This window comes from Anomalospiza imberbis, chromosome 30 (genome assembly GCF_031753505.1).
Source record: "Anomalospiza imberbis isolate Cuckoo-Finch-1a 21T00152 chromosome 30, ASM3175350v1, whole genome shotgun sequence".
Classification (NCBI taxonomy): Eukaryota; Metazoa; Chordata; class Aves; order Passeriformes; family Viduidae; genus Anomalospiza; species Anomalospiza imberbis.
This window is the reverse complement of record NC_089710.1, coordinates 2,449,930-2,458,758: the sequence shown is the minus strand read 5'-3', so window position 1 is coordinate 2,458,758 and position 8,829 is coordinate 2,449,930.

Genomic DNA, 8,829 nt, shown 5'->3' with positions numbered 1-8,829 from the left:
CTGCAGAGTAGAGCACATTCTTCATCTCTGGTCCCATCCTGACTGGGCCAAGGGCTAATGCTTGAGCAATCTCCTGCTTGAGCTGGGCGAAAGCTTGTTGCTGCTCAGGGCCCCAGAGGAATTATCGTTCTTCTTGCAGGTGACCAGGTAGGGAGGGTTCACAATCTGGCTGTACTCGGGAATGTGCATTCTCCAAAAACCTATGGCACCTAGGAAAGCTCCTGTTTCCTTCTTGCTGGTTGGTGGAGACATCGCAGTGATCCTTTTGGTGACCTCAGTGGGAATCTGACACAATCCGTCTTGCCACTTTACCCCCAGGAACTGGATCTCTCGGGCAAGTCCCTTGACTTTGGTCTTCTTGATGGCGAAGCCGGCTTCCAGCAGAAACTGGATGATCCTCTCTCCTTTCTCAAATACTTCCATTGCCGTGTTCCCCCACAAGGTGATGTTATTGATGTACTGCAGGTGTTCTGGAGCTTCACCCTTTTCCAGTGCAGTCTGGATCAGTCCAGGGCAGATGATAGGACTGTGCTTCCACCCCTGGGGCAGTCGGTTCCAGGTGTACTGCACTCCCCTCCACGTAAAGGCAAACTAAGGCCTGCATTCTGCTGCCAGAGGAGTGGAGGAAAACGTGTTAGCAATGTCAACAGTGGCGTACCACTTTGCTGCCTTGGACTCCAGCTCGTACTGGAGTTCCAGCATGTCCGGTACAGCAGCGTTCAGTGGTAGATTCACTTCATTCAAGGCACGATAGTCCACAGTCAATTTCCATTGAGATTTGTGCACAGGCCAGATGGGACTGTTGAAGGGTGAGTGGGTTTTGCTGACCATCCCTTGGCTCTCCACCTAACCGATCATTCTGTGGATGGGGATCACGGCACCTCGATTCGTCCGATACTGCCAGCAGTGCACTGTCGAGGTGGCAATTGGTACTTGTTGCTCTTCCACCCTCAAGAGTCCTACTGCAGATGGATGCTTTGACAGTCCAGGCAAGGTGTTCAACTGCTTAATGTTCTCTGCCTCTACAGCAGCTATGCCAAAAGCCCACCTGAGTCCCTTTGGTTCTTTGTAATTGCCGTTCTGGAGGAAGTCTATGCCCAGAATACCCAGGGCCTCTGGGCTGCTCACAATAGGATGTTTCTGCCACTCCTTCCCAGTCAGGCTCACCTCGGCTCCCAACAGGGCCAATTGCTGTGATCCCCCCGTCACCCCAGCAATGGAAACAGGTTCTGCCCTCACATGTCCTGATGGTATCAGGGTACACTGCGCACCAGTGTCAACTAAGGCGTCGCATTTTTGTGGCTCTGATATGCCAGGCCATTGGATCCACACTGTCCAGAAGATCCGGTTTTCCTGTGCCTCTTCCTGGCTAGAGGCAGGGCCCCTCTAACCCTGGTTATTATTTCTTTCCTGGGCATACACGGTAGAGGTATCTTCAAGGGGATCTGACAGATCATACCCAGCTGCTCGGTCATGGGAGGTTGAGACTATCTTCACTTTAGTGGAACTCCCTCGGTTAGTGTCCTAGGGTGACATTATGGTGCTTGTATCCCCAGTCGTGTGTTCTGTTTATGTTTGATATTATGTTCTGTGCCTTCAGGACTGACTCTGAAAGTGAAGGTTTGTTTTGTCTTGTTATCAGCCGGCTCAACTCCCCGCCATGGTCTGTGTCTAGGGGAGGCTGGCTTGCTTGCTTGCTGGCTTGCTGGCTTGCTTCCTTTGCTTTGCTCTCGCTCCTGTTTTTTGCTTTTGCTTATTAGTTAGTTTAGCTGGGCAATCCAATTTTTACCCTGGACTGGTTTTTTTTTCCTTTCCCTTTCCTGAATACCATCCCAACCTGCTCTGGACTGGAACCTGGGAAACACCAAGAAATACTGAGAGCCTGCATTTTGTGACCTGCAACAGCCATCCCCAGCACTGGAGACCGAGAACTGGGCGACCACTCCCAGAGAGACTTTCTGAATTTGTCATCTCTTCAGAACGGTGAAAGAGTTTTGTCATCTGGTGTTGTTTTTTGTATTGGGGAGTGTTTTGCTTGTTAAGTAAACAGGTTTTTTTTTCCACTTCTCTCCCAGGAAATTCTTCCTGAACCAGGTGGGGGAGGGGCTGTGGCAGATTTGCTTTCTGGGGGCTCCTTCCAGAGGTCTTCTCCCAAATTTGCTCTAAATTAGGGCAAATATTTTGGCGCCCAACTCGTGGCTCGAGAGAGTGGAAAAAACCCTGTTCTAATCATATTTTGGTTGCAATTACTCTGGGCTGGTATAGAGAGTTACTGGCTATGCTTTTTGAATTCATAATGTCTCTTGAGGTGCAGGCCTGCATGTGTTTCTGGTCCCTAGGGTTTTTTGAGGTCTTAATACCTCTATGGTCCTTAGGTTTATTTTCTTATCCCGAAATAGCTCTGGTATTGTCCCTAATACGTAGTTTTTGCAGTAGAGGGGCACTGACCAGGATATCCATTGGGCTGGGCTTGGTTGTAATGGCTTGCAGGAGGTTTATAAAGGTGCTGGAGTCTGTTCCAGGAATGTTTGGTTCATGGTTATGGTTGTGCACCCAGTTTGTTAGAGGAGAAGCAGGAGATGAGGCTTTTCAGCCTTTGCTTTCCTTCTTCTCCTCTGAATCTGTTACATCCCTATTAGAGAATGTTCAGTTTCCCCTGAATGTTAAAGAGACCATCTTTCTGGTATTTAATTTGATAAGCTTTCTCTATACAGTCTGCAGCTTCTCTAGAATGAGGGCTGAGATTTCTAGAAGGGGTGATGAGACCCCTGACCCAGGAGTAGACACAGGCGTGAGAAATCCTGAGTGGTGTGGGAAATGGACCAAATCTTAAAGGAGTTTTCTGACCCTATAGTCTGGGACTTTCCATGTGAAGAAATTCAGAACCCAGCTGAGGTGGCAAAGTACCTGAAAGAGAAGTGCCATGATACCTCTAAGGAGAAGAAGATCATTGCAGTGAACTGGGCCCTGGCATATGCTTATTGCACCCTGCTAGATCCTGTAGGGCAGCAGACAGAGGAAGGGGGGCAGGGAGATAAATCAGCAGCGATCCCAGTCACTCAGGCTGCAGCCAACAGCCCAGGCTCGAGGCCAGCAGCTAAACCAGACTGTAAGCCTCAATCAGTGGCTGTTGCTACCAGCACAAGAAGTGGAAAGTGCACAGACAAGACCGACCGACCAGTGGATGACGATGATGATTATGATGCAGGAGAAGGACCCTCAACGCCTCCTGACACAAAATCAGGAGTCAAAGAAACTGGTACAAGATCAGAGGCCAATATTGAGTCCTTTTCCCTAAAGGACCTCTGTGGCCTAAGAAAGAATTACACTCGACAACCTGATGAGTCTATAATTAGTTGGTTGGTCCATCTTTGGGATGCTGCAGGAGAAGCTGCAATTCTGGATGCCACTGAAGCGAGGCATTTGGGATCCCTGTCACATGATCCTGTCATCCACCAAGGAATGATGAAGGGGGGCTAAACCTCACAGCCTCTGGGCACGGCTCCTGGAAAGTGTAGCACAAAGATACCTGTGTGCAGATGATCTTCATATGCAGCAGACCCAGTGGAAGACTATAGAACAAGGGATGCAACGCCTGAGAGAAATGGCAGTGGCAGAGATTATCTTCTCAGATGACATAACAACTAGGAATCCAGACATGGTACCATGTACATCTGTGATGTGGCGAAAACTTGTACGGCTGGGGCCACATGAATGCGCTTCTGCTTTAGCAATAATGAAGCGGGATGAGAAGGATGAGACCATGCTCAATATGGCGAAGAAGCTCCGGGCATATGCAGATGCTGTGCATGGCCCAACAGACGCCAGAATCACAGCAGTGGAAACACGTCTGCAGAAATTAGAAGACAAGATAGAGGAGAATCACAAGAAACTCAGGGAGGAGATTAAAGAGGACCTTCTCCAAATGTCGGCAGTACAAATTAGAGGCCCTGGTATCCAACGCAGGCATTCCCCAGATGGGGAGAGAAGGTACACCCCACGAGCTGAGCTGTGGTTCTTCCTGAGTGATTGCGGAGAAAACATGAGGAGATGGGACCGAAAATCTACTGCTGCTCTGGCACAACGGGTGCGTGAATTGAAGGAAGGCAAGACTCAGAGAGGAAGTTCCACCAAAAGGAAAGCAGCTCCAGTTGCCCATAGCCAAGCTGCCAGGTATGATGATGATGATGATGATGATGACATGTCTGATCCCCCTGAAGGAAGCTCTAAGACATATGCCCAATGAAAGAAGGATAAACAGGATTAGAGGGGCCCTGCCTCTAGCCAGGTAGAGGCGAGGGAAAACTGTTTTTTCTGGACTGTGTGGATTTGTTGGCCTGGCACATCAGAACCACAAAAATAGAAGGCTTTGGTCGATACTGGTGCGCAATGCACATTAATCCCATCAAGACATGTGGGGGCAGAACCTGTCTCCATCGCTGGCGTGACAGGGGGATCACAGGACTTTACCTTGGTGGAAGATGAGGTGAGCCTGACTGGAAATGAGTGGAAAAAACACCCTATTGTGACTAGCCCAGAGGCCCCATGCATTTTGGGCATAGATTACCTCCAAAGGGGGTATTTTAAAGACCTAAAAGGACTCAGGTGGGCATTTGGGATAGCAGCTGCAGTGACAGAGGACATCCAGCAATTGAACACCTTGCCTGGACTGTCCGAGAATCCAACTACAGTAGGACTTCTGAAGGGAGAAGAGCAACAAGTACCAATTGCCACTTCAACAGTGCATCGCCGACAGTAGAGAACAACTCGAGATGCTGTGGTTCCCATCCATAAGATGATTCGAGAGCTGGAGAGCCAAGAAGTGGTCAGCAAAACCCACTCACCCTTCCACAGCCCCATTTGGCCTGTGCATTAATCTGAAGGAGAATGGAGATTGACAGTGGACTACCATGCATTAAATGAAGTGACTCCACCACTGAGCGCTGCTGTGCCGGACATGCTGGAACTCCAGTACGAGCTGGAGTCCAAGCCAGCAAAGTGGTACGCCACTGTTGACATTGCTAATATGTTTTTCTCCATTCCACTGGCAGCAGAATGCAGGACTCAGTTTGCTTTCACCTGGAGGGGCGTGCAGTACACCTGGAACCAACTGCCCCAGGGGTGGAAGCACAGCCCCACCATCTGCCATGGACTGATCCAGGCTGCACTGGAAAAGGGTGAAGCTCCAGAACACCTGCAGTACATCAATGGCATCACTGTGTGGGGGAACACAGCAGCAGAAGTGTTTGAGAAAGGAGAGAAAATAATCCGAATGCTCCTGGAAGCTGGTTTCGCTCCAAGAAGAGTAAAGTTAAGGAACCTGCTCAAGAGATCCAGTTCTTGGGAGTGAAGTGGCAAGATGGACGGTGTCAGATTCCTACGGATGTCATCAACAAGATCACAGCTATGTCCCCACCAACCAATAAGAAGAAAACACAAGTTTTCTTAGGCACCATAGGCTTTTGGAGAATGCACATTCCTGAGTACAGTAGGATTGTGAGCCCTCTTTACCTGGTCACCCGCAAGAAGAACGAGTTCCATTGGGGCCCTGAGCAGCAACAAGCTTTTGCCTGGATTAAGCAGGAAATCGCCCATGCAGTAGCCCTTGACCCAGTCAGGATGGGACCAGAGGTGAAGAACATGCTCTACTCTGCAGCTGGGAATGATGGTCTGTCCTGGAGCCTTTGGCAGAAGGTGCCTGGGGAGACTCGAGGCCGACCATTAGGATTTTGGAGTCGGAGCTACAGAGGGTCTGAAGCCAACTACACCCCAACAGAGAATGAAATCTTGGCTGCCTATGAAGGACTCCAAGCCACCTCAGAGGTGATTGGTAAGGAAGCACAACTCCTCCTGGCATCCCGACTACCGGTGCTGGGGTGCATGTTCAGAGGAAAGGTTCCCTTCACCCACCATGCCACCAGTGCTACATGGAGCAAGTGGATTGCTCTCATCACGCAGCACGTCCATATTGGTAAACTGAATCGCCCTGGGATTTTGGAAGCAATTACAAATTGGCCCCAAGGTGAAAGTTTTGGTGTCACAGATGAAGAACAAGAACCAGTGACACAGGCTGAAGAAGCTCCACCATACAACCAACTGCCAGCAGAGGAAACACGCTACGCTCTTTTCACTGACAGTTCCTGTCACATTGTAGGGATGAATCGGAAGTGGAAAGCAGCCGTATGGAGCGCCACATGATGGGTCGCAGAGGCCACTGAAGGAGAAGGTGGATCAAGTCAACTTGCTGAACTCAAAGCCATTCAACTGGCCCTAGACATTGCAGAAAGAGAGAAGTGGCCAAAGCTCTACCTCTACACTGATTCATGGATGGTAGCCAGTGCTCTGTGGGGATGGCTGCAGAGATGGAAAGCGGCTAACTGGCAGCATAGAGGAAAACCAATTTGGGCTGCTGAAGAATGGAAAGACATTGCTACCTGGGTAGAGAAACTACCTGTGAAGGTTCGCCACATAGATGCCCACGTCCCTAAGAGTAGAGCTAATGAAGAGCAGCAAAACAATCAGCAGGTAGATCAGGCTGCAAAGATAGGGGTGTCAAAGATAGACCTAGATTGGGAACACAAGGGAGAGTTTCTCCTAGCACGATGGGCCCATGATGCCTCAGGTCATCAGGGCAGAGATGCCACCTCTAAGTGGAAACAAGATCAAGGGGTGGATCTAACCATGGACAGTATTTCTCAGGTTATCCATGACTGTGAGACGTGTGCTGAGATCAAGCAAGCCAAGTGGGTGAAGCCCCTATGGCATGGTGGGCAGTGGTCCAAGTACAGTTATGGGGGGCCGGGCAGATTGACTACATCACACTGCCTCAGACACTCCAAGGCAAGCGCTACGTGCTCACAGTGGTAGAAGCCACCACGGGATGGTTGGAGACCTCCCCTGTGCCTCACGCCACTGCCCGGAACACCATCCTGGGCCTTGGAAAGCAGGTCCTTTGGAGGCATGGTACCCCTGAGAGGACTGAGTCTGACAAAGAGACTCATTTCAAGAACAGCCTTATCAACACCTGGGCTAGGGAACATGGCATTGAGTGGGTGCACCATATCCCCTACCATGCACCAGCTGCAGGCAAAGTGGAGAGGTACAATGGACTGTTAAAAACCACCTTGAAAGCATTGGGTGGGGGATCTTTCAAAAACTGGGAGCAGCATTTAGCAAAGGCCACCTGGTTAGTTAACACCCGAGGTTCCATCAGTGGAGCAGGTCCTGCCCAGTCTGAATCCCTGAATATAGTAGATGAAGTCCCAGTGACACATATCAGAGGTTTGTTAGGGAAGAGAGTGTGGATCAATTCTGCCGCGAGTACAGACAAACCATTCGTGGGATTGTCTTTGCTCAGGGACCAGGTTGTACATGGTGAATAATGCAGAAATATGGAAGAACACGATGTGTACCTCAGGGAGATCTGATTGTGGGGTGAGCCTCATATGCAAATATCACTGTTTGTTGGATGTTACTGCCACTGTCTGTACATTAAACCACACCGACATGAGACAGAAGGAAATGTATAAGTGTCGAAGGTCTGAGCAAGTGATATAGAAGGAAATGTGTGTCAAAGGTTTGAGCAAGAGAGATGGAAGGAAATGTGTCTGAGTAAGTGAAAGATGGAAGTTTTTACTTGATGAAGTTTTTGCATGATGTTTGGTAGTTATGTTGACGATTTGGAGATAAGGGCTGGAATGTCCTAAGGTGACATTATGGTGCTTGCATCCCCAATCGTGTGTTCTGTTTATGCTTGATGTTATGTTTTGTACCTTCGGGACTGGCTCCGAAAAGTGAAGGTTTGTTTTGTCTTGTTATCAGCCGGCTCACCTGCCTTCACAGCTTGTGTCTAGGAGAGGCTAGGGCTTGCTGGCTTTCTTGCTTGCTTGCTGGCTTGCTTGCTTTCGCTTTGCTCTTTCTTTTGGTTCTTGCTTTTGCCCTTGCTTTTGCTTATTAGTTAGTTTAGCTAGGCAATCCAATTTTTTCCCTGGACTGTTTTGTTTTTTTTTTTTCCTTTCCTGAATACCATTTGAACCTGCTCAGGACTGGGACCTGGGAAACACCAAGAAACAACGAGAGCCTGCATTTTGTGACCTGCAGCAGCCATCCCCAGCGCCGGAGACTGAGAACTGGGCAACCACTCCCAGCAGAGACTTTCTGAATTTGTCACCTCTTCAGTGTGGTGAAAGAGTTTTTGTCATCTGGTGTTGCTCATTTTTTGTGCTGGGGAGTGCTTTGCCTGCTCAATAAAAAGGTTGTTTCCACTACTCTCTGAGGAAATTCTTCCCGAACCAGGTGGGGGAGGGCCCGTGGGGGTTTGCTTTCTGGGGGCTCCTTCTGTAGGTTTTCTCCCAAATTTGCCTGAAACCAGGACACATTACTACATAAGCAGGCTGTTCTTCGGTGAGATCCAGCAGGGCCCTGTTCAGCCTGTGCTCAGCAAACTGACTGGCCATGAGCCACTGGTGGATGTACCTCACCATGGTGGGCACCTGGAGAAGGCAGGGGGAGACTTGGAAAGCTGCCAGAGGGAGGAATGTCCCCAGCTTCTCCAGAGAAGTGCTTCCCTTCCCACCACATTGCCATGGCCTCAAAGGCTTCCAGTGAGCAGCAGGCATGGCTTGGGAGGCCAAGCAATTCCTGGGAGGATCAAACCATGGCCACAGGCTGCTTACTTCCTTTGGATTGGAAAACCCCTCCTCTATAAGCATATCCAGCAGGGCAGCACAGGTCTTGGTTTTGAAGATGTGCGAATATGCTCTGAGCCCTGTGCCCATGGTGCTGGTCTCTTCCTCCCGAAACCTCTTGATGAATTTGCAAACCAGCTGT